General features: G+C 45.7%; 1 protein-coding gene and 1 pseudogene across 5 annotated transcripts in view; both read right to left on the reverse strand.

Annotated features, from left to right (window-relative positions):
* The window catches only part of CALN1 (calneuron 1), a 530205-nt gene that overhangs the window by 123108 nt on the left and 380996 nt on the right, over positions 1-26101 (reverse strand). The window lies entirely within an intron of this gene.
* Positions 23103-23178, reverse strand: LOC144614813 (U4 spliceosomal RNA; annotated as a pseudogene).

Below are 26101 nucleotides of genomic sequence, written 5' to 3' on the forward strand. Positions count from 1 at the left end.
TGACAAAGGCTGGGTGGCGATGTTTGGGTCTTGTCCGCCAAGCTGCTCTTCTTTCCAAGGTATGATGGAGCCTATGCTTTGTCAAGCTGGTTATTTTATCCATGTCTGAATTTACTCAATGTAGATTTAGGTAGCATTCAGAGAGCTCCCTTGGGGTAGTCAGGGAGGGTTTGACATTTTAGGCCACATCTGAGCTGAGGCTTGTACAAGAGTTAAGCAAAGAATGTTCCCAAGAGACAACATCAGAGCGTATCACAGGGATGGGGTTGCATCCGTTCCTGACGCCATGGGGTAAGCAGGCTTCCTCATTACCCTCCGCCAGGAACGCCGGACCCTCATTCGCTCTCGACAATTTCCAGAAAGAAATTGTTCCCACTCTGCCAAGAAAGATGCGGCACAGTAAGGACCGGACTGTTTGTTGCTTGTTCAGAACTACGTCTACGTCCCCAGTGCCCAGAACAAAGAAGGTGCTCAATAAACACTTGGTAAATGAATGCCAAGTGAATGACACCGCATCACGAACTGAGGGAGGCAGGAGCACCTGGGTGGCTCCGTCAGTTAAGCGTCCGACGCTTGGTTTTGGCTCGGGTCGTGATCTCACGGTTCGTGAATTCGAGCCCCGTGTCGGGCTCTGGGCCGACAGTGCGGAGCCTGCTTGGGATTCTCTCTCTCTCCCTCTCTCTCTGCCCCTCCCTGCCTCTCTCCAAATAAATATATTTATTTATTAACTTGAAAAAAAAAAAAGAATTGGAGGAGGCCTCGGGATGGCACAAGGCTTAGAGGAGCAAGAGACAGCCAGCTGCTTGCAGTTAGTCCATGCTTGGGGGGATGAATGAGTAATTGAAGGACCGAACCAAAAGTGGATTGTGGGAAGGAAACAACAAATACAAGAGAAAAAAAAAAGATTTTCAGCAAATGTCTAATAAAAGAATAAGAGGGCAGAGTAAAGGCAGGTATAAATGTTAAGCCTCTTGCTACACAAATGATAGACAAGGGCTAGTCATGTCAGGGATTAATATTATTAGGCAATCTCTTTCATGATACTAAATTTCTTTTTAATCTTTATTTATTTCAAAAAAAAATTTTTTAACGTTTATTTATTTTTGAGAGATGGAGCATGAGTGGGGGAGGGGCAGAGAGAGAGAGAGAGAGAGAGAGAGAGAGAGAGAATCGGAAGCAGGCTCCAGGCTCTGAGCTGTCAGCACAGAGCCCGACGCGGGACTCGAACTCATGAACCGTGAGATCGTGACCTGAGCCGAAGTCGGTGGCTCAACCGACTGAGCCACCCAGGCGCCCCTCTTTTGTGATACTAGATGCTATGCAGGAGGTGCTGTCTAGCCATAATACAGTAATGCCCACGGGTTTATAGACGGTAGTTGTAACAGTCATGATGATTTTCCCGTTTTATAGGTAAGGAAAATGAGGCAGAAGGAAGTAACTTGCCCAAGTCACGTTGCTTGCAATGGGATTGGGCTCCACCTGGGTGCTACATACTTCTACAAAACAATACACCGAGATCCAAGGGTGGGGTTCAGATTGCTGCTAAGGTGGAAATCCAAAATGGGCTCCTGGCTTCCTTCCTGAACCTATCCTGGAGATTTTCCAGGAGCAAGGATGATACGTCGCTATTACGTTATCCTTGACTACATTCCTTATGCCGCGTCTCTATTCCCGTGACTTCCGCGCTCCACAACCGGGAGCCTGTATCTCCCACTGCATCATATACTTCATGAGCGTCACGCTGGATTTCAGTGAGCAACGTTCACATCCTTTCACCCAGCAAATCCACCTCAACAAATATATCCCTCAGGGGTGCCTGTACCTATGTGATTGTCAAAACTACAAGGTTGTCTCCAAGAGCTTGCAATAGTGAAAGCCTGAAGACCATTTTTATGACCATCCATAGAGGAACGGGATAGAAAGGTTATCTAGAGAAAACATGTGGACTCCATATCTCACACCGTATGGTAGTGTCCATTCCAAGGGGATTCACATTTGAATGCAAAAAATATATTACAAAGTACTAGAGAGGCATGGAGTGGGGGCAGATTTCCTAACTATGACACCCAAAGCAGAAGTCGTGAAAGAACGATTGACAAGTTTGATCACATAAGAATTTTAACAGACACGTTTGCTATAAAAGACAAAAGCCAACTGAGAGGCCAAAGAAATCTGCGACTTTAATTACGTAAAAAACCCACTAATTTATTTATTACGTTAAAAGCTCCTATAGGGGCGCCTGGATGGCTCAGTCGGTTAAGCGTCTGACTTCGGCTCAGGTCATGATCTCGCAGTCCATGGGTTCGAGCCCCGCGTCGGGCTCTGTGCTGACCGCTCGGAGCCTGGAGCCTGTTTCAGATTCTGTGTCTCCCTCTCCCTCTGCCCCTCCCCCGTTCATTCTCTGTCTCTCTCTGTCTCAAAAATAAATAAACGTTAAAAAAAATTTAAAAATAAAAGCTCCTACAAATTCAAAAGACCAGCGACCAAGAGAAAGATATAAATAAACTCACAGTTCACAGAACAAGAAATACCAGTGTCTCTTGAATATATGGATTCCAGCATAATCATGCCATTGTGGTTTCTTTTTGACTTAATTAGGAGTGTATAGAAGACATTTCATTTGTCTTTTAGCTATTGATTTCTAGCTTAATTCCACTGCGATCAAAGAACATGCTTGATTATTTCACGTCTGAAATTTGTGGAGACTTGTTTTAAATTCCCCCATGTGGTCTATATGTGGGTACGTGTCCCATGTGCACTTGAAAACGATACATGGCGTGCAGTTGTTAGATGAATGGCTTTTATTATCGATGAAGTCCTATTCGTTATTCAGGACGTTCAAACCTCCTTCGTCTTCACTGACTCACTGCCTGTTTGCTCTTCCAGTTACGGAAAAAGCGTTTTAAGGTTGAGAAACATAGCTGGATTCGTCTAGTTCTCCTTTGAGTTGAGCGAGTTTTTATTTTATCAGTTGTGAAACTACACCACGAGGCACACAGAAATTGAGGACTGCTACATCTCCCTGCGGAATTGACTTTTGATCTCTAGCAACGCTTCTTGTCTTGAAGTTCACTTTGATATTGATATAACTACACCACTTTTGTTTTGGCTCATGTTTGTTGGGTACATATTTTTTGCCTTTATATTTAAAAAAATTTTTTTAATGCTTTATTTATTCCGTACCACTTTGGTTTTGGCTCACGTTTGTTGGGTACATATTTTTTGCCTTTATATTTCAAAAAATTTTTTTAATGTTTTAGTTATTTTTGAGAGAGAGAGAGAGAGAGAGAGAGACAGACAGACAGACAGAGTGTGAGCAGGGGAGGGCAGAGAGAGGGGGAGACACAGAAACTGAAGCAGGCTCCAGGCTCCGAGCTGTCAGCACAGAGCCCGATGCGGGGCTCGAACCCACCAGCCGTGAGATCATGACCTGAGCTGAAGTCGGACGCTTAACCGACTGAGCCACCCATATATATTTACAATATTTCTGCATTCCATGTGCGTCTTTTGTAAGCTACATACTGATGGATTTTGATGATCTTTCAGTTTGAAAAATCTTTGCCTTTTATTAGACTATTTAGTCCATTAAAAGAAAATGTCATTACTGATATATTTGGGCTTAAATATACCATGTTAATTGCATCCCTGAGCCGTAAAACATGATCTTGAATTAGCTCACCCAGCACTTCTGAGAAAATGCGAGGACCCTACAACACTTTAACCCAACCTACTTCCTTTCCTTTTTGTACTATTGTTACCACGCTTTTAATTCTGCATCTTAAAACTCTACACTTTATTATTTTATTGGTTGCTTAAAACACTCAATGTTCATCACTTTTCCCACATATCTACCACATTTTTATCTTTTCTGGTCCTCTTCTTTTCTTCCTGAATTATCGTATTTCCACCTGGGATCATTCTTCTCCTGCCTGAAAAATTCTCCTCCGTGGTTTCTTTCAGTTCAGATCTGTTGGCGATGTATTCTCTCCGTTTTGGTGTGTCTGTAAATGTCTTTCTTTCACTTTCATTTCTGAAGGAGATTTTTATGGGTGTAGATTTTTACAATAGTGGGTTTTTTTTTTCTCATTCTGCGCTTTAAAGATCCCGTCTATTATCTTCTGACTTTTACCATTTCTCTGGAAGAGTCGGCTGCCAGTGTTGTAGAGAATGTCTTTTTCTCTGACTGCTTTTAAGATTTTTCGTTGTCTTTCCTTTTCATCAATTTTACTGAAATGTACAGAAGGGTGATAGTCTTGGTATTTATCATGATGAAGGTTCACAGGGCTTCCAAGGAAAAAGGACTCAAGGCATTGGCCAACTCCTAAGCTGTAAAATGCACCTGCGGCTTGATATTTATTTTATCGGTTTTGGAAAATTTTCAGTTGGTAGCTCTTCAGACGTTGCTTCTGCCCAATCTTCTCTCAACTCTCCTTTGGACGTTCCAATGACACATAGGTTACAGACTTGTTAATTATATCTTTCTGCATTCTTCATTTTCTTTTGCTTTAATCCAGATATTTTCTCTCATTTGTCTTCCAGTTTGTTTATCCTATTTTCTGCTGTGTCCGATTTGATGTTAAATCGGTTATTAATTTCAGTGATTATGTTTCTCATTCCAGAATTTTCATTTGGACATTTCTTTAAAAACAGACAGAAACAATGATTCCAGGCCTCTAGTAAGTTTCTCTATCTTTTTATCGATTTCCTTGAATATATTAATCATGGTTCTTTTCAAGTCACATCTGATAACACAGATGTAGTTGACTTTTGGGTCTGTTTCCACTGTCTATGGTTTCTACTGGTTTTGGTCATATGGCCCCATCTCTTGGTATGTCTAGTTATTCTTTTTTTTTTTTTTTAATGTTTATTTTTGAGAGAGAGAGAGAGAGAGAGGGAGAGAGAGAGACAGAGAGAGCACACACGTGGCGGAGGGGCAGAGAGAGACAGAGAGAAGCAGGATCCAGGCTCTGAGCTGTCCGCACAGAGCCCAATGTGGGGCTTGAACCCACAGCCGTGAGTTCATGACCTGAGCCAATGTCAAGACACTTAAGGTGCCCCTATTCTTCATTCATAGAGCATTCAATTTCATTCTGTCAGGTAGACCGGTCAGGATGAGTTTCATGGTTCTCTAGTTTTTCCTCACTTCGGGGGCAGATCCCTTTAAGGGTCTCATCCGGAAGCCTGGGGTGTTCACCAGGGATCCTTCTTCTTTGCAGACCCCGAACTCCTAGTGTTGTCTCCCCGGCACCGTGAAACTGACAAGATCTCTCTGATTAAACACTTCTCCTCTTAGACCTTAGAAACAAAGATATCTGGAACTTGCGTATTTACAACTTCTAAGTTGGCAAATGCCCTGCGGTAAAATTTCATGCAGTCTTTTTTCCTGGAAGTAGGCCCTTCACATTTAGGTTGCGTTCGTGGCCCTCAACTCCAATTTTGTCTACTCGTCCCCGCGGGGATACCACAAGCTGAAAGCCATTGCTTTCCATTCTGCTTCATACTGTTAGAGAAAAATTCTCTCGTGACTTGGCCACAGCATTCTACCTCATCAGTACTCCACCTTCCTCTTCCGAGTTTCTGAACCCTCAAGTCTTAAGTTGCCTTGGTTACTTTCCGGTGCCTTCAAACATCGGAGTTTTTGTTCCTTATCTGGCTGTTACAGTTCTTCACGACAGAAGTTTTATCCAAATTGGATGAGTTCGTTTGTTTAAGTGTTTGGTTTTGGTGCCGGTTAGGTTTTATCATAACCGGATGTCTCCTCTTCAGTTGTTTCTCAGAATATCGGTTGTATCAGTATTGGAAGTATAAACAGGTACCAAATACACAGAACATAGAAACTATTTTCTTAACTAGCCGATCGCCTGATAAAAGTACTCAGGCAGGGGCCAAATGAACGGAAGCCACGGTGTCTCCCTCTGCACGGGAAACAAGTTAAGACAGATTTCCGATAAGTAATTTTGTCCACAATTACTCCATTAGATTCAGAAGTAGGTGCCTAGAGGAGTTACTTTAAAAACAAAAAATTCCAGTGCTCGCTTCGGCAGCACATATACTAAAAACAAAAAATTCCACATTCAAATAATAGAAGCCAAAAAGTCAGTGGATTTCATTATGTCCACAGTGGGAATTTATTCAACGGAGTACACGACAGAGGGTACCTGCAATCTGCAAAATTGACCAACAGCTGGTACCTGAGACGCAACGAGATGGGAGACCCAGAATAGAAGATGGGCAAACGTCACGAATCAGCAATTCACAGAAAGGTAAACCAAACCACAAGTTTCTGAAGAGATGCTCAATTTCGTGAGTGCGTAGAGAAATGAAATGAAAATGCAGACAATGTTATACCACTTTATAATAATGAAACTGGTAGAAACTGGAAAGTCAGACAATTGTTTATGAGAAGTTCGGGAAGAAAAGAATCGTTTATACTCATGGTAGGAGAGCTAGCATCACCATCCCGGAAATTAATCTGCCAGGCTGTAGGTATTTTATAACCCAGAAATCCTCTTCCAAATGATATAGTCTAGGGAAATTCACACGGGTCTAGAAGGGGACAAGTATGAGAACATTTACGTCAACAATATTTGGGGATTGGGAACTGGGACACATTCTGTGCGTCCATCACTGAGAAAATAAGAGTTAACTGGGATGGATGTGTACGAGGGAATGCTATGGGGCAATTAATGAGCTAGGGGTACTTTTTGCAATTGTTTAGATTTTATTTTTTTCAAGGTTTTTTTAATGCTTACTTATTTTTGAGACAGAGAGAGAGACACACAGAGCGTGAGCAGGGAAGGGCAGAGAGAGAGAGGGAGACACAGAATCCGAAGCAGGCTCCAGGCTCTGAGCTGTCAGCACAGAGACCAACACAGGGCTCGAACTCCCAGACTGCAAGATCATAACCTGAGCCGAAGTCGGATGCTTAACCGACTGAGCCACCCAGGTGCCCCTGTTGTTTTCTTTTTAAAGTTTATTTATTTTGAGAGAGAGAGAGAGAGAGAGCACATGCGTGCATGTGTGCAAGTAGAAGAGGGCAGAGAGAGGGAGGGAGAGAATCCCAACCAGGCTCCATGCTGTCAGCCTAGAGCTGGACACAGGGCTCGATCCTACCAACCGTGAGATCATGACCTGAGCTTAAACCAAGAGTCGGATGCTTTACCAACTGAGCCACCCAGGTGCCCCAACACACAACGATTTTAGATAAATGGTAGATACAGTCCCGTGGAGCATGTACAGACCAGGCCTTCTACGTAGGTTGCCTGGGTTGAATCCTTTCCGTGCCATCAAACGGGTGACCTTGAGAAAATCACTGGACGTTATCTGTGCTTCGGTTCCTCATATGTTAAGTGGCAAGGATAAAAGAATTTATCTCATAGTGTGGCTGGTAGGATTAAAAATGATAAAGTAGACAAAAGCGCTTAGAACAACAGGGCCTTGGTAAATCCACTTAGAGTTGGTAATAATTATTATTTTCAAAGGCATTGATTAAAAACTTCCAGGGTAGGTATAAGCAGTTAGGATGAAAATGGGGGTCAGGATGCCGATAAAAACATAGTCGAATAAGTCGCGGTAGTGTGGGGAACCCCTCTCCCCCCATAGACACACACATCACTATTATTATTTTTTAAGTAGACTTCACGCCCAGCGCAGAGCCCAAGGCGGGCTCGAACTCACAACCCTGAGATAAAGACCTGAGCCGAGATCAAGAGTCAGACACTTAACCAACTGAGCCACACAGACAGCACCTCCCAGCACGCGGAGGTTATTTAATCAGGACCTTTGCATGAGCTGGTGGTCACAGTATGCTCTGAACTGATAAGAATAATGAACTCAAATTTCTGAGTTTAAGATTCCCCAACCTGAAAGAGTTAAACTCAAGATAAGCAGCCCCCATCTCTGGGGCATGGACTTAGCCATTTCTGAGTAGTAAACTTTCATTGCCCTCTTCCTAGGAGGAGCTCACCGGTCTAAATTAATATCTTGCTTATACCATATGTCCGTGGTGTTGAACAAGCCTGCTGAGTAAATTCATGTAATCATTGCCTATTGTGTCTGATTAAGTTATTCTTAAAACAACTAGTTTCTGTGTAATTATTAATTACTAATTACAAATCAATCAATTACTAAGTCCCAGGTTGAGAGTCTGTTATATTTACAGACACCTGCTACCCTCCCTCTCTGATCTCTGGCCTGTGTTCATGCAGAAATTGGGTGCTAGTCCGGTACCCGCCTCCTAGTATCCTTGGAAATGAAGACAGAAAAAAACCCCACATTAATGGTTTGTCTTAGAGGGGACCACGCTGAAATCTCGTGAGGTCAACAAGATATACAGATGACACACTTAAGTACCGAGACAAGACTGAACATAGTAAGTATGAATACAAGTGCAGGGGTGCCTGGGTGGGTCAGTTGGTCAGTTGGTCAAGCCTCTGACTTCGGCTCAGGTCACGATCTCACAGTTGGTGAGTTCGAGCCCCACGTCGGGCTCTGCGCTGACAGCTCAGAGCCTGAAGCCTGCTTGGGTCTGCCTGTCTCCCTCTCTCTCTGCCCCTCCCCAGCTCATGCTCTCCCTCTCTCTCAAAAATAAATAAACATTTAAAAAAAAGGGAAAGAAAAAAGAAAAGAAAACAAGTGCAGACCAGAAGTGCTCCAGTTCAGGCGAGGTAACAAGGTGAAGCTTCTGGGGGGCTTCTATGGGACCTATCCACTCAGTGGGGTTCTGCTGAGGACAGACATGGGGTAAAGGCGACTTGGGGGACAGCCCCTGGCGGGAGCCTGTGTGCCAACTCTGTAGATTGGTTAGGCAGTTCGGGTCCTAAAGCATTTCTGGAAATAGTAGACCCTCGGGCAATGGCAGGCTCTGTTCATTTTCTTTTAATTAGCTGAGTAACATCACGAGTGAAAAAAGTCCCTCCAAAGGAGGAGAAATCAGGGTACCTTCACCCATTTCTATTTGTCTGTTTCCAAAGACCTTGAGTAACAAAATCCAATTCATATAAAAATAGCGATGATGATAAAGGTAGTCTGAATTTATGTATCCTCTTATATCCAGAGGGCTCCAAGAACTTTTTATATGAACACGTCATTTTTTTACACTTGTCTCAGTGAGGCAAGCACAGTAAGGCCTTTTTTTTTTTTTTTTTTAACCTGAAATAGAAAAGAGCCTTCAGGCACAGGGCCATACCTGAGACAGGTCTAGAACCAGGCCTCCTGATTCTGACTCCGGGGCAAGTGCGTGATGGCAAGGAAGGAAGTTTGCAACAGCTGAAACCGGGGGGTGGGGGGGGGGAGGAGCAGTTGCAGTGACAAATGACAGCTGTCACTCACTGAGAATCTACCAGGTCCCAGCTCTTTGCCATGAGTTTCGTGCTCGTTATCTCAGTTAAGGTGACCACACCATGAACTAAGGCACTTTTACAGACCAGACTATGAACCAGAAGGCGCGAGCAACTTGTGTAAGTGAGTACTTACGATCGAAATTAGAATGGCACCTTAAGCCGCAAACTCACCACGTAGTTGCCCTGTGCCACAGTCTGCTGGGGAATTTCTGAAAACATTATAGGACTTAAAAATGAAAAACTATATTGTATGGAAGCTTATTTTTTGCCTAAAGAAAAAAAAATCCACACAAACCAGGCTGCTTTATAATACTGTTCCCGTTACGCACTTACGACCAGAAAACTCAGGGCTCAGGTCTTCCAGGGAAACTTCTAGGCTAGCTGTAGGATTCTTGCCTTTCCCTCCAGTTAGGGGTAATTTAGAAGGAAGACAGAAAGGGCTAGGTGTGTGGACGGATTCAAGATATCTAGTCCCAAAGCAAGACAGCCAGACTGCCTGATAGAGGAAGGCTAACGCAGGCATGAACAATAAAGACAGAAAGTTCACGCAACCGGCATCCCTGAGGCCGTGCCTTGTGCTCTCTTTGTCTCCTTTCCAGGGAGGTAGAGATAAGGCTAGATCGGTAATGGTTGCAGATCGGCCCTGGGGGGCCGGCGCCCAGATTTTGTTCAGGCGATCACGCGTCCGCCAGACTCACGAAAAATCTGGTAGCGGAGCGTGACAGGAGGGGTTCGCTGAACAGGCACCCCTTGGGGAGACAGTAGGCATTATGGTGACCCAGTGGGAGGGGTCTAGGCAAGGTGTGAATGCCTGCAGAGAGGGGGCCGCTTTCCTACACGGACCCTGCCCTGGGCAGGCGGGAGGGGTGCCAGGCGGCCTCCTCCCCTGGCCGGGCAGCGAAGGTTCCTCCCCTTCTCCGGGCACGTGGCCAGGAGAACTGATTCGACAGGTCTACAGAATGACGCGACAGGTCTTCAAGATGCTCGATCTCTCCGTCACTCCCCAGATGCCAGGGAGCCGTGGCCATCTGAGAGGAAGGCCTCACTCGTGCTCCTCTGGGACCCATTGGAATTGGTTTTCTGTGCTACCCATGGTCATTAGCACAGCGTGGCCTGGGCTGAAGGGCCGGCCATAAATATGATGGGCGTTCCGAGGAAGGATGCTGTTCCTTGACTGAAAAGGAAGCTCCTTCTGGGTGATCGCTCACACCTGTTTCACCTCAGCGTTCGGGTTTGGGCAAGTGGAGAAAGATCCATGTGTGGGACCTGCTCCAACTCCCTCATTTTACAGATGGGGAAACTGAGGCAGAGGAACCCCCCCCGATGGGTCGAAGGGCTGAGAATAGGAGCTAGGTCTCTGACCCCCACTACTGTGCTTTTTGATATTCCAGACTATTCTTGCTGATGCAAATCTACTCCCTGCTCTCCGCCTCTCACACCTCTGATCTACGCTCACCTGAGTCGGCTTCTGAAAAAACCACGAATCCCATCAGGACGCCCTGGTTCAGACCCACAACGGCTTCCCAACTCTTTGTGACGGCTGCGCACTCCCACCGATCCACCCCTGCCCTCCCTCCTGCCTCGCTGCACTCGAGCCTCGCCAGTCGTCTTGCTGTTCTGGGCATATGCCAGCTTGTTCCCACCTCAGGACTTTGAACTTGCTGTTGCTTCTGCACAGAAAGCCATCCCCTCAGTTCTTGATAAAGCCTGCTCCACCTTCTCGTTCCTTCCCGAGCCATTTCGCCTCCTCCAGGAAGCCCGCCCTAACCAGCCATGCCCACGTAGCCCCCCCACCCTGTCTCTATCCTGTCACTCTGCTTTGTTTTCACCATAGCACTTAGCAGGAGATGACACTTATTGACCCGCTGATTCATTCACTGCCGACGCTCGAAAGCTGCCTGGCACATAGGAGGCTCTTAACTGTGGGTTGAATTACTGTGGTGAAGGATGACTCCCGTGGCCGCCCCTTGGGCACCACACACCTTGGTTGGATGGCGTAATGGAATTTGATCAAAGCGTTCTGGCACCAGGCGGCCTCAGGAAAACACTTCACTTCCAGTGACGAAGTAAATACCAGAAACGGCTTTCCGGCTTCCGAGAGAACTCGGTGAGGAGTTTGGTTTGTGGCGGCCTCTCACATATACCCTTGGGATTTGAAGGTGTCGAAATTCCATGCTATGACCACACAGCTAATCACCAGAAAGGCCAGGAGCTTTGGCTTTTGCCCTGAGCCAAAGCGCTTGACTCTAAAACGCACTCGAGGACCCGAACCGTCGTGGATCTTCTTCCTCCTCCAGCTTTTTCTGCGTTCTGGTTTCTCAAACTGCTGCAGCCTCCCCCCAAACCCCCCTACGGGGAGGGCACGCTCAACCCATCCATCACTTGCCCAAACTAGCAGATTGCAGCTTCTGACTGCAGAGTGAGGACCAGGACAGGACCACCCCGGCATGGAGTCTGCTTTCTGGGGCATCTCGGAGAGAAACAATTGCTCGCTGAAGCGTGAACGATGAGCCAGCCCAGCCATTCCAGCAGCTTCCTCCCTGCGTCCCAATCAAGTCACTGATCTGTTGCATTGGATCGGCTGACTGCAATTGCTAAATGGAAGGAATCAGAAGCAACTGGGCGGCACTTTCCCGAGTCATGAAACCCCCAAGCTCAGCGCCCTCAGATTCTTGGCTCCTCCCCTGGTGCCTCCACATCCCCCCAGGGGCTCCCATGGGTAACACGGGTAACTTCAATCCTTTCCTCCTCTACGATGTCTGTGCTTTTCAGCCCCTGCCCCCCCCCCCCCAATCTACATGAGACCCTCAGCCATTACCTGGATGACTCCAGGAGCACCCTTGCTATGCTCCAGGCTCTGGACTGGTCCACCTTGTACAAGTGGCCAGATTATCCTTTCTAAAACCAAGGTCTTGTCAGCTCAGCGCTATTGGTTTCGTGCGTCCTCACCTTCACATTCAAAGTCCATCAGAACCTGCCCAGCTTCTACTCATCCCTCAAGCCGTCTCCGCAAAGTCTTCTTTGATTCCTCCGGGGGTAGAAGCGCTTCCCCCTCTACACTTGCACAAATGCCCGTGCATTTCTTTTGTGTCTCAGTCATCCATACTTTCCACCTTGACTCGTCAGTGCCCATGGCTTCCCTCCTACACCTCTTTGTTCATCTCTGTGTTCGTCACACGGCCTTGCGCCCCACGCTGTTTAAATAGATGCCATCACCACACGCTGGTGTTGACAATAGGTTCATTATTTTAAAGAGGTTCAGTGATGGCCCCAGATGAATACAATAGCTGCATCAGCAGCAGGAGAAAGACGCCATTACCTCTTTTTGTCTTTTAGACATCACCAAGGTTTTCCTGAGAGGTCTATCTCATTTTAATATATATTCTTTTCATAGAGCTTTTAGATTTTTTTCTTTTTTTAAATTTTTAACGTTTATGTCTTTTTGAGAGAGACACAGAGTGTGAGCAGGGGAGGGGCAGAGACAGAAGGAGACACAGAATCCGAAGCGGGCTCCAGGCCTGGAGCTGTCGGCACAGAGCCCGACGCGGGGCTCGAACCCACGAACCATGAGAACGTGACCTGAGCTGAAGTCGACGCTCAACTGACTGAGCCACCCAGGCGCCCCGGTGCCTTTAGATTTCTAAGGTGTTTTCACATCTGTTACGGCATTTTATCTTATGACAGACAACAATTTCCATATTATGTGGTAAGTGCTCTAATGGCAGCAGGCATACGTTTCTCTAGGGGCATAGAGGAGGCACCCCTCTCCCAGAGGAAGTGAAAGCTAGGGACAGTCTTGAAAGGCAAGTTGGGGGTTGAGGTTTGCAGTGTAGAAAAAAAGACACAGCCTCGGCTCAGGGATAAGAGAGAACCTAGCCTGTTGGCACAACTGAAATTAATTCATTATCGCTAGAGAATCCAGAGTGGGATGGGAACGGCGAGTGACTGCCATTAGTTTTAGGGCAGTTATTAATACTCTCAACCTTACAACGTAGAAACTGAGACTAAAGAAGGGAAGTCACTTATAAAGATCTAATGCACACCCCAAATTCTTTTGGGAAGACCCCTGTGGAATCTCCAATTCTAATCATAGTCTGGGTGCACACCAAGCTCACGCTGACACAGCCTTCTTATTATCTCTCATTTTACATCAGAGAGTTCTTGAATCTTCTGATTTCTGTCACTATTCTTCCCTAAGAGAGTTATCAAAGGACATCAAAAGAGTTCTGAAAGACTGAGAGAGGAGTCTTTACATGTACATCAGTTTGACTTTGGTCATTGGTTAAACATCTCTTTAAAATGCTTTTAGTGGGTAGCTATCGTTCAATAAATGTGTGTGGCAATGAAATGCCCCTAATCTTTTCACCACTTTTCATCGGCCCCAGCTAAAAAGAACACACCATAATGCAAAAGAAAAAATTTTTTGTATGATGCTTTGGACTCTACAAATAACAATACAATAGAAAGAAAGATAGGTAACATTAATAGAACAGTCAGGTAATGTTCTAAATGCTTTGCAGTTAACCGCATTACAACTCCAAGAGATGGGTTCTGTTAGCACCTTTCTTTCCACTTGGAGGAAGACAGAGGCCCAGAGGAGTAAAATAACTCACCCAAGGTTATAGGCTACGCACTGTTGACATCAGTAATCTGCACTTCATCACTTTGCTACATCTTCTGGAAAGACCAAACATTTGCAGATCTATCGTATTTTTTTAAAAATCTAAAAATTTTTTTTCAATTTTTTATTTTAATTTTATTATGCAATTCATTTCAAGTTAGCTAACATACAGTATATGCAGTGTGCTCTTGGCTTTGGGAATAGATCCCCCAGATACATCACTTACGTACAATACCCAGTGGTCGTCCCAAAAAGCACCCTCCTCAATGCCCATCACCCATGTTCCGCCTCCCTTTGCCCTCCACCCCCATCAACCCTCAGTTTGTTCTCTGTAGTTAAGAGTCTCTTATGGTTTGCCTCTCTCTCTGTTTATAACTATTTTTTGCCTTCCCTTCCCCCATGGTCTTCTGTTTAAGTTTCTCAAATTCCACATATGATTGAAAACATACGATATCTTTCTTTCTCTGACAGACTTATTTCACTTACCATAACGCCCTCCAGTCCTATCCATGTTGTTGCAAATGGCAAGATTTCGTTCTTTTTCATTGCTGAGTAGTATTCCATTGTGTGTATATGTGTGTGTGTGTGTGTCACAGCTTCTTTATCCATTCATCAGTTGATGGGCATTTGGACTCTTTCCATAATTTGGCTATTGTTGGTAGTGGTGCTATTTATTTTCGAGAGAGAGAAAGAGAGAGAGAGAGAGAGAGAGAGAGAGAGAGGGAGTGTGTGTGTTGGGGGGGGAGAGAGTGGGGGGAGGGGCAGAGAACGAGACAGGACCTGAAGCAGGCTCCACCCTTCAGCACAGAGCCCAACGCAGGGCTCAAACTCACGAACCACGAGATCATGACCCGAGCCGAAGTCAGACGCTTAACCAACTGAGGCACCGAGGTGCTCCTCTATTTTTTTTTCTGATATTATCAACTATGAGAGTCAAGGCAGAGGAAATATTATAAACCCCTCGCTTTTGGTATTTTTTAGAAACTGAGGTTCTGACACACACTGTGGCTTGCCCATAGCCGCTCATCTGATTTCTTGGCCTTCACGGCCCCCTCACCGGCCTCATCTATCCTGTCTGTTGGTATATGAGGAGACATTTGGGCTTTTTCTGCAGTGGTGTGAAGAAAGGAAAGCCTTTCCATAGGCAGGTGCCCAAGTTGGGTAGAAGCAGGAACCCCCTGGAAGCTTCTTTATTAATAATGATGATGAGAGAATTGATGCCTTACATGCAGGTAGCACTTTTTAACTATTTTCAGTGTATCTCTATATGTATTATCATGTCTACTCCTCCCAATGTCCTGGGGGGGTGACTAGAAGTTGGATTTTTTTTAACCCATCTGGTTAGGCGAGGAAACCAGAACAGAGGTTTCATAACTCGCTGAATGGATTTATTCACAACAGTGTGGTCGACAAAGAGTTGTCTTAACATGTGGGCAAGGATCTAAAGCGAACAAGGAAATGAGCCCTGAGGTGTCTGGGGGACAGGTTTCCAACTAGAAGAAGACATAAGTGCAAAGGCCCTGGGGCGGGTACCTGCTTGATGTGTCCGAGGAACATGCAAGAAGCCAGAGTGGTTACAGCAGAGAGCAGAAGCTAAGGGTAGCAGAGGCACGCCAGGCAGGATTTCAGCTTTTAGAAAACACAAGGGGGAGCAAAAGAGTGACACGAGCTGTCTCACACTGTGACTTCAAGTCTGGTTATATTAGTAAAGGGGGGCGGGCAACGGCGGACACACGAAGACCAGCGAGGAGCTACTGCACTAATTCAGGCAACAGATTCAGGTTCAGATTCAGGTTCAGGTTCAGGTTCAGATTCAGGTTCAGGTTCAGGTTCAGGTTCAGACTCAGGTTCAGGTTCAGATTCAGGTTCAGGTTCAGGTTCAGGTTCAGATTCAGGTTCAGGTTCAGGTTCAGACTCAGGTTCAGGTTCAGATTCAGGTTCAGGTTCAGGTTCAGATTCAGGTTCAGGTTCAGGTTCAGATTCAGGTTCAGGTTCAGGTTCAGACTCAGGTTCAGGTTCAGATTCAGGTTCAGGTTCAGGTTCAGATTCAGGTTCAGGTGGCTTGAACCAGAAGGAGAAGGGGGAGAAGTAGCCAGATATTGGATTTGACACCTCCTCCACTCCCCCCCCCCCCAGGAGGGTTAGAAACATAACACCTTTCAGGAGGGCCTGGGGGCTCAAGACTGAAATCCACTGTGCGGTCTGGCGCCCAGGCTTGCCGAGGGGCTGGAGACGGAACATGACAAAGTGGTGACATCCAAGAGAGGGTGTCATAGGAGTCTGAGGTTCAGAAGAAGTGTCTGAGCGTATGAATTTGGGAGACTTCAGCATATACAGGTATTATCATGGAGGTCATCAGTGACCTCGACTGGAGCTTTATTACAGAGTAGGAGCAGGAATGGAAGTCTGTCCCATCAGAGTGGACTCAGGAGTCAAGGTGAGGACAGACTCGATGGCAGTGAGGGAGTCCAGACTACTCTTTGGAGGGTTATCCACGGAGGGCAGAAGAGAAATGAGTTATGAGCTGGAGGTGGCCGGGGGGTGGGGGGTGGACAGGGTTTCATTTGTTCTTTTCAGGACGAGAGTTGTCCTAGAAGGTTTGTATCCTAATAGGATGACGCAGTGGAGAGAGAGGAGCCGACGCACATTTGACGTATGTTCGCTCGTGAAGCCTCAAGATGCTCAAGGAGATGGCCACAACTCCCACTTTATAAGCGAGGAGCCTAAGTTAGCGAATTTGGAGATTGCACAGTAAGGCCCAGCTGGGGTTCAGGCCCGGGTCTACCGGACCTCAAGATGAGTGCTCTCCCACTGTTCTGTGTGGGACGTGGAACATGGCACATCGGTTTCTTCGGGTTCAAAAAACCAATCGATGTGGGGTCTGTACATAAGATGGACCTAAGGGTTTGAGGGTACCCATGCTCAGCGGGCCCAGAATGCTTTGGGGCTCAGGAGAGCCACCTAAACCGCAGCCAAGTTCTAGCAAACCCTAGGATATACTTAATGCCAAATAGGCGGGCGGCCCGCCCTGGGAGGAGGGTGAGAAATACAACATCATTCAGGAGGGCCTGGGGGCCCAAGCCTGAAATCCACTGTGCAGTGTGGCAGCCGGGCGGGTGGTCCCAGGCGAGCCCAGAGCAGGCGGTATCGCTGAAAGCCCCCCCACCTAGGAAGGGAAGACGGAGCGGGCCGCATCTCTGGAATGCCAACAGCAGGAAAGAACTCCTGTGAAGGATGGGATGATTGGAGCACGTATGCATGCTGCAGGGAAGAAAACTGCAACCAGGAGAGACTGCAGATAAGAGTGTCTGAAAATTTTATGACTCTGTGTTATTCCAACTCAAAGTCTTGATTGAACTTAGCAATGCAGATCCGGTGAGCCAGGTGAGCATTTATATTTCATAGTTTGAGAGCTGGTCCCTTCGCTTCCCTTCACGGGGAGCTTTATGAATTGGCGGAAGGTGAGGAAAGCTAAATGAGACACTGAAAGCGACTGTGCAATTAATCATCTTGTTTTTATCGCCGCGAAAGTCGTGGCTTGGACACCGGCGGAATCTAGCAGCCACTCTCGGCTCTGGTCGACAATCCCCTTTCATTTTCCGTGCAAGAATTTTGATTTATTCTTTTTGGTGAGGTTGATAGGAGGGAGGTGGGCCTGTGACTCTTTGATTCATGGTTAACGCGAAAATTTTTCTTGACTGCAAGAAATTGAACGTTATTGATTCTGGAAAGATGAAAACATGAAGCGATCTGATATAAAAGCAGAAAGGTCAAAGCCACAAAGGTCTGAGAAAGAAAACAAAGACAGCCTTTTGCAGGAGGGAACCTGGGCAGGAAATACTTCACCCTCCAGAAGCTCAAACCCCCAGAAGCCACCGCTTTCACACCTCGACGTTCCCCGCCCCCTACACCACTGCGGAGCCCTCAGCTTCCGGTTACCGGGATCCTCACGGAAAACCCGAGATGTTTTCTCAGCTCACCCGTCACAAGCCCCCCCGATTAAGCATCTTCAGTTCGCAGACATCTGAATGCACTGTGCAGCGGGGTGACTTAGGCGGAAATGAGCAGGTGGATTCTTTGGATTTCTGGTGTTGCTGCTGTTGTGGATTATTTGAACAGGGGAGGGAACAGGGGAGGTGTTTCATTTTAAGGCCGGGAAAGGTTTCTTTGACAGGGCATGGTGCATTCGGTGTTTGGGAGGCTGGGGAGGTGGCACGGACTGACTGCTGTCCCTGTCACTGCACCCGCACTGCCTGCAGTGCATCTTTCTTCACTGCTACATAGTGTTCCAGAGAATGAGCAAGCCACCATTTAGTCTTCACTATTTTTTTTATTTTCTTTTAATTTTTTTTTAAGTTTATTTATTTTCAGAGAGAGAGATAGAGAGAGCGGGGGAGGGGCAGAGAGAGAGGGCGAGAGAGAGAACCCCAAGCAGTCTCCTCACTGCCAGCGTGGAGCCCGACGTAGGATTTGAACTCACGAACCCTTGAGATCCTTGACCTGAGCCGAAATCAAGAGTCGGCCGTTTAACTGACCGGACCCACCCAGGTGCCTCTCTTCGCTATTTTTAAAAAATGTTTATTTATTCATTTTTGACACAGGGCGAGCACAACAAGGGGAGGGACAGAGAGAGAGGGAGACACAGAATCCGAAGCAGGCTCCAGGCTCCGAGCCGGCAGCACAGAGCCCGATGCGGGGGCTCGAACTCACGAACCACGAGATCATGACCTGAGCCGAAGTCGGACGCTCAACCGATGGAGCCCCCCCCAGGTACCCCTGGTCTTCAGTTTTTGATGGCTATCTGGGTGGTCTCCAGTTAGAGCTGGGAGGGTACTGTTTTGAATACTGGCAGCTCATGGGCCTTGGCGCTCTGTGCGCTCTCCTCTGTAAGGCACACAATGGAAGAGGGATTCTCAGGCACCGGTAGGCGTGCCGTTAAGACGGAGTGCCGACCCGTTTTCCAAAAACCGCATACCCGCGCTGGTAGGAAAGGACTCTGGCTGCTCCTTGTCCTTGCCCACATGTGACAATGCCATCGTTTTCCACGTTAACCGTGTAGGTAAGTGCGCAGTGGTGTTTCATTATGATTTCTTTATTGATATTTTTATCCAGTTTTACTAAGGTATACTTGACACGAAGTGTGGAGTCTGGATGAGTGCATATACCCGTGCGACTGCCGCCCTGTCACACACACATGCACACACACATACGTGGTTCTGGTGAGTTTTATTCTTGGCGTTACACACAGTTCCGTAAACCTGATTGACTCATGGTCTTTTCTGAAGGCCTGAGAGACAATTATAACCATCACCATAATCAGGATACCAAGAAGTTCCTTCATCTCCCTAAATAGCTTTGAGTAAACCTTTGTGGTAAAGCCCTCCCCTCACCCCCAAATCCTGACAACCACTCCTCTGCTGTTCCTATAATCCTATCTTTTCCAGAATGTCCTATAAATGGAATCATACAATATCTTTTTTAAGACAAACTTTTTTCATTCAGCCGAAAGCCTTTGAGATTCACTGACATTCCTACATATATTAATAGTTTACTCATTTTTTTTTGTTGCTGAGCAATATTCCATGTTTTCCATGGTACCACAGTTTATCTGTTTACCAGCTTATAGATAATGTAGGCCATTTCCAGTTTTGGACAATCGTGAAAAGAGCTGCTATAAATATTCATGCACAAGTCACAACTCGTGTGTGTGCATAGATTTCTCTCTTTCTTTCTTTCTTTCTTTCTTTCTTTCTTTCTTTCTTTCTTCTTTTCTTTCTTTCTTCCTCCCTCCCTCCCTCCCTTCCTCTCTCTCTTTCTTCTTTCTTTCTTTCTTTCTTTCTTTCTTTCTTTCTTTCTCTGCAGTAGGCTTTACGCCCAGTGCAGGGCCCAATGTAGAGCTTGAACTCATAACCCTGAGGATCAAGACCTGAGCCAAGATCAAGAGTCCAACATTCAACTGACTGAGCCACCCAGGCACCCCAAGAGTTCTAATTCAACTAGGGTAAATTCTGAACGGGGGTGTTGGATCATGTGTTAATCTTATGCTCGACTGTGTTTGAAAATGCCCAACTGTTTTGGCATTAAAGTGGCTGTGCCATTTTACATTCCTTGAGCAACATGTAAGAGTTCCAATGGCTCTGAATGCTCACTGACATTTAGTGTTATCAGGGTGTTTATTGCTTTGTTTCATCTGTTTGTTTGTTTTAATTTAGGCAATCTGACAGGTGTACCTCCCTGTAGTTTTAACTGCATCCCCCTCTAATGACTCGTGATATCGAGTATCTTTTTTCCCTCTGCTTATTCACCATCCACATCTCTTCTTTGGTGAAGTGCCTGTTCACATGTTTTGCCCATTTTTGCATCGGGATGTTTGTTTACTCACTGTTGATTTTTGAAAGTTTCTTTGTATATTCTGAATAGGAACCCCTTTTGGGATGTGTAATTTACAGATATTTTCTCCCACTCCACTTTCCCTTTCATCCTTTTAACAGTATATTTATTTATTAATTTTTTTTACAAAGCAAGAGCTTTTGATTTATTTTCATAATTTTTTCTCTATGGAAGTATCATTGGCATAAAATTTTCTATTAGTTTCCAGGTACACATTTTACTGATTTGATTTTTTTTTTACATTATGAAATGATCCCCGTGAAAAGTCCAATTACCATCTGTCACTACACAAAGTTATTACAACATTATTGACTATATTCCCTCTGTTGTACTTTACACCCTTGAGACTTCCTAATTTTATGACTGGAATCCCCTTCACCTATTTCATCCATATTCCGCTAATCCCCTCTCCTCTGGTACCCACCACTTGCTTTTCTGTATCTATGGGGCCATTCCTGTTTTGTTTTGTTTGTTCATTTGTTTTCAAAATTCCACATCGAAGCGAATCATATGGTATTTGTCTTTCTCTGCCTTATTTCACTCAGCATTGTATTGTCTAGGGTCGTCCATGTTGTCACAAATGCAGGATTTCATTTTTTTTTTGGCTGAATATTATTCCAGTGTGTGTTTGTGTGTATATGAAAAATGCTGTAGTGAACATGGGGGTGATAAAGCTCTTAGAATTGTTATTTTTATTTTTCTCAGGTAATTACCCCGAAGTGGAATTGCCAGATCATGTGGTAGGTGTATTTTTAACGTTTTGAGGAACCTCCATACTGTTTCCTGTTTCATTCCTACCAACAGTGTACTGAGGCTCCTTTTCTCCACAGTCTCACCAACACTTGTTATCTTTCATCTGTTTTTCCTTAAATGCTTATTTATTTTTGAGACAGAGACAGCAGGGGAGGGTCAGAGAGAGAGGGGAGAAGAGAATCCCAAGCAGGCTCCACACTGTTAGCACAGAGCCCGATGCAGGGCCCGAATTGTGAGGTCGTGACCTGAGCTGAAACCAAGAGTCAGAAGCATAACCGACTGAGCCACCGCGGCTCCCCTCCGTTTTGTCGTTTTTGATATTAGCCAATCCGACCAGTGTGAGTTGATATCTCACTGTGGTCCCGATTTGCACTAAAAGTTTTACTTTTGATGAGATCCAATTCCCTTTTTTTTCTTTTATGGCTTGTGCTCTTGGTGTCATATCCACGAACTCTTTGCCCCAGTCCAAGGTCATGGAGGTCTTTGCCCAATACCAAGGCCACAAGTTCTGATCCACTCCCTGTGGTTCCAATATTGGTTCAGTTTACAAAGCCTCTGCATTGCTATTCAGATGTGCCCTGGGTGTGTGCAATCCACTGGCCAGTCTACAACCTGGGTGATTGTCTACACTGTGAATCTGTCCTCAAAGCCTTTGGTATGCTGTTCAGAATCAGACCTATGCGTGTGCAACCTGGCAGTGAGCCCACAAGTTCATATGACTTTGTGGACTTGCTTTCCAAGGTCTGTCCTCCATGTGTGCTCAGGGCCCCCCTTCCTGGCCTTCTGGCTAAACAGTGGGGCTTTAGCTTCCAAGCTCTACCATATACTTTCCACAGCTGGTTCTGCAAGGAATGACAGAGAAGACACAGAGAGGGGGAAATGCAACCAGCTGGATGGTTGAGGAAACAGGAAGAACAACAAGGATTCCTCCCAGGGCCCTGGCACAAAGGCTTAGGCGCCACGAGCCTGGCACTTTTGCAGCGTCCTCTGCAGCAGGGCCTGGTTTGGGTGCTGGGGCAGAAGACGATGGAAAACATACGAAAAAAACGTCCCCTACTCTCTATGTCCCAAAGGGGCCTGTTTCCCATTCCACAGACCAAAACAAAAGAAGGATTCTCCCGAGGGTCTTAACTTTCGGCCCCTCGTGTGCGCTTTGGGGGCTTGGGGATATCTTTGAGTCTGAGCTTGGGGGACATCAGAGAATAAGAATGACAGGCAAGTCGCTGTCAGTTCAGTGGCACTTTGAGCTCCCCAATCCACCTGCTGGTGTTTACTTCTCTGAGTGCACAGAGAGCTGCTCCCTGGGCACTATGCTGTTACATTGTGTGAGCGCTCTCTCCTCGCTCAGAACCAGAACGTCTCTCGCTGTGAACTGAGTTTGCCTTCACCTGGCGACTGACGATCTTCCGAGAAGTCTGTCGGTCATTTGAATCTACTCTTTCGTGAAGTGCTTCTTCAAGCCTTTGCCTATTTTTCTATGGGGCCACTTGTATCTGGCTTCTTGGTTTCTTAGTTATTCTTTATATATTTTGGAGATGTCCTTCTATGTATGTCTGTGTACATATGCATGTCTGGAGATAGATGGAACTATGTTCTCCCAACCTGTGACTTGTCTTTTTACTTGCCTTAATGGTGTCTTTGCATGAATTGACTTCATTTTTTTTAATGTTTATTTATTTTTGAGAGACAGAGAGAGACAGAGCACAAGTGGGGAAGGAGCAGAGAGAGAGGGAGACACAGACTCTGAAGCAGGCTCCAGGCTCTGAGCTGTCAGCACAGAGCCCGATGCGGGGCTTGAACTCACGAAATGCGAGATCACGGCCTGAGCCAAAGTCGGCGCTTAACCGATGGAGCCACCCAGGCGCCCCTGACTTCATTTTTAATATAGTCCTAATCATCAATCTTTTCCTCTACGGTTAGTGCTTTTCGTATCCTACTTAAAAAGTCTCTGCCTCCCCCAGGTCACAGAGATATCTCCCACTTTCTTTTTTAAAAGCTTCATTGTTTTTCAGTTAGCAATAATTGCACCTCGGACAAACCTCATTGGCTACCGTACTGCCAGTGCACAAAGCTGTAGAAGCCTTATTATTTTCACTTTTCACATTGAGATTTATAATTTACCTCGAGTTGATACTTGTTTATAGAATAAGATAGGGGCCCAGATGTAACCAGTTGACATCTTTGGAAAGGCCGTCTTTCCTTCACTGCATTGTAGTCTCTCCATTGCCATAAAGGAACTAATCGTATTCTTCACATAGGTCCGTTTCTACACCTTCTGTTTTGTGCCATATGCTTTGTTTCATTCTTGCCCTGGGAACCAAGCCAGGCCATGAGACAGAAGTGGTGGAGAAGCCATACCATACAGAGGGACAATAAAGGCATCTGACCCCCCCGATTCACTGGTGCTACACCCCAGTTTGCTCCTGTCCACGGCTCCACTCTCCTTTCCGTGGACACTTGTTTAAAAGCACCTAGTCTTGGATGAGTCAGTTGGTTGAGCGTTGACTCTTGGTTTTAGCTCAGGTCCTTATCTCACAGGTGGTGGGAGAGCTCTGTGCCGGGCTCTGCACTGACAGCATGGAGCCTCCTTGGGATTCTCTCTCTCTCTCTCTCTCTCTCTCTCTCTCTCTCTCTCCCTCTCTCTGCCACTCCCCTGCTTGCACACACGCACTTTCTCTTTCTCAAAATAAATAAACATTTAAAAAATTAAAATAAAAACGCCTATCTTTGTGACTTGGGAAATACACAGGTTAATTTTCCCCTGGGTAATAAGCATCCTTTCCATGTAGATGATGCTTAAATCCACCAGAACAGTGGAGCTTTTCATATTGGGCCTTCCATGGAGAATTGCGTATTCTATAATCAGTGGTTTCCATGGCATGGATCACTGGATTGGGGGTAATCTATTGTCGGGAGTCACAAGCCAGCAGCAGAGAGTGGGGATGAGGTCAGTCCTAGGGAAGAGTCCTATACCTCCTGATCGACATTAGTGAACTTAGAGTTGGGCTTCTCACCCTGCTCTCATCCTGACCCATCTGAAAACAACTCAGCGAGACCCCTGTGGATAGTCTTCCCATTTGTCAGGGGTCTTATTGGTTGTCCCAGAGATACCTGGAATATACAGTTCTGGAGAGAAGGGAAGACCCTTTGACTTCTCCTCATGAGGACTTGACTCTCCCACCCATCTTAGGAAATTGTCCAAATCCATGAAAACAATAGTCTCGATTCTCCAATCCTCTGCCGGTGGTCCCCTACTAAAGGCACTTTGAGACAACCTGCTCAACCTTTGGAGCTGACCTGACCCATCACCGTGTACCTAGACAGGCTCTGTTTCCCACCTAACCTCAAAATAGACATTGCCCGCTGCATCTTCTTGACTGAGAAATTAGACCCTCAGGTCACTTCCCTACAAGTTGCCTGACCATCCATATTGGCTTTCTCTATGATGGGTGACCTTCATATGAGGTCACCCATCAGATGGGTCACCTTCAGATGCTTCTACTCTGGGGGGCTTATAAGTCATAGAAGATGAGGATGGCTGCTCGATCTAAAGCAACCCACTCTGTGGAAAGCTGTGGCATTGTCTGAAGTTAGGATAAATGGTAACTTGAATGATTTGCCCTCCTCCTTTTTAATCAGATTTAGTAGCATCCTCAGAATGTTCACCAAAAGTGACTAACGATCCTTTCCCAACACGTGAGGATAAGAGCATACCAGTTTTTCTGATAAGTTTTAATGTTCTATGTGTAAAAGAGATTTAGAGTTTAGGACATCTCTGTATATCGTAGGCTTTTGACTTTTTACATTTCTGACTTTTGGAGGGTGAGGGGGATGGGCAGTGAATACTTACAGCAAAGGCAAGAAACAAATGCCATCCCACCTCCATCTCTATCAGCACAAGAGGACCACGGTCAAACTCCATGGCTCATAGGACCAGCGCCTATTTCTAGTCCTGATTCCTTTCCATTCCTTGGCAAACTGAATGTGGTGCGCCTTAGTTACAACCCTCCACTTGACCATCAGGGTGCAAGTCCCTACATGACTATCTGGTGCTGACATTAAGATCATTTATTTTCAAAGAATTTGACACAATCGGCCAAGTCACTATCATTATCCCTGAATTGGAGGTGGATCCAATGAATCCGTACCTAGACTATTTAAGGTGCATCAGCATCACTTTCCATTCATTCATTCACAATGAGCCAGGAGGCTCTGTGCGAGACGCTGGGTATACAATGGCGTAGAAGACAAAGAATTGGATGTGGAGCTTACATTCCCTGGGGATCTCTCTTTTAAAGACAGATATTTAAATGTTAAGAGAAATTTGCCTACCAAATATATTCATAAATAGAACTGAGTTGTGCTCCATGATAGCATATGAAATACATGTGAGGAAAATGTTACCTATAGTTCTACCCTGGGAATCAGCCTCATAGACCGGTATTTTTGCAATCTCTTTTCTGGCATAAGATACTTAGCAGATTATGTTTACATTTGTACCATACTCCCATGGGTGCTGTTAAATAAAATTCCCAAATTTCTCTCCTTGTGAAAGAAAGAAAGAAAGAAAGAAAGAAAGAAAGAAAGAGAAGGAAAGAAAAGGAAAGGAAAGGAAAGAAAGAAAGAAAGAAAAGAAAAGAAAAGAAAGAAAGAAGGAAGGAAGGAAAGCAAGAAAAGAAAGAAAGAAGGGAGGAAGGAAAGAAAGAAAGAAAGAAAGAAAGAAAGAGAAAAGGAAAGGAAAGAAAGAAAGAAAAGAAAGAAAGAAGGAAGGAAGGAAGGAAAGAAAGAAAGAAAGAAAGAAAGAAAGAAAGAAAGAAAGAAAAAGATTGAAAGGTATTCTGACAGTTCTCCATTTGCCATCCCCCAATCCATTCTCTTCCCCCTCTCTATCCCATGCCCAGGGAAGCCGACACCTGTGGGGTACATCACCTAGACAACCTTGCAACTGGCTTCCAGTTGAGTTAGGCCAACGGGAGACAATAGCAGGAAATCTGAG

This window comes from Panthera onca, chromosome E3 (genome assembly GCF_046562875.1).
Source record: "Panthera onca isolate mPanOnc1 chromosome E3, mPanOnc1 haplotype 2, whole genome shotgun sequence".
Lineage (NCBI taxonomy): Eukaryota > Metazoa > Chordata > Mammalia > Carnivora > Felidae > Panthera > Panthera onca.